Here is a 632-nt window from a genome sequence, read left to right as displayed (position 1 = left end):
TATCACTACCATCAGTACCTCCATCACCTGTGCAAAATCGTCTATTGCAAATGCATGTGCAGAGCCAGTCAAAAGGAGGCTTTCAGACAGCAGGTGCAAGCAACAGATATTCAGGACGAGAGAATGTTTTTTTAAAAGCGGTTTAACCTCAATGGCTGTGTCTTTTAAAGCCTTGGTCTCTTTATTGGTTAAGAGAAAAGGGAGAGGGGAGGGAGGGCAAGGGAGGGGGTAAGGGAGGGCAAGGGAGGGGGTAAGGGAGGGTAATGGTGGGGGTAAGGGAGGGCAAGGGAGGGGGTAAGGGAGGGTAATGGGTAATGGTTGGGGTAAGAGAGGGTAAGGGAGGGGTGTAGGGAATGGGTGAGGGAGGTATGGAGGTATGGGGTGAGAAGTAAAAGTAAGGAAAGGTATGGAGGAGAAAGAGAGAGAAGGGAGAAGGAAGAGAGGGAGGAGGCAAAAGGAAATTTGAGAAAGAAGGGAGGAAAACAAGAGGGAGAAAAAAGGACAAACAATAGGAGAGGAGAGAAGAAGAAGAAGAAGAGTAGAGAAGAAGAGAAAGAAAGACAGGGTGTGACAAAGGAGAGAGAAGCAGATGGAGGGAAGGAAGAAGAAAATAAAAAAGGAGAGATAGAAAG

The sequence above is a fragment of the Penaeus monodon genome, chromosome 21 (assembly GCF_015228065.2).
Source record: "Penaeus monodon isolate SGIC_2016 chromosome 21, NSTDA_Pmon_1, whole genome shotgun sequence".
NCBI classification, from domain to species: domain Eukaryota; kingdom Metazoa; phylum Arthropoda; class Malacostraca; order Decapoda; family Penaeidae; genus Penaeus; species Penaeus monodon.
The sequence above is the reverse complement of the archived record's forward strand: the minus strand, read 5'-3'. Positions refer to the sequence as shown.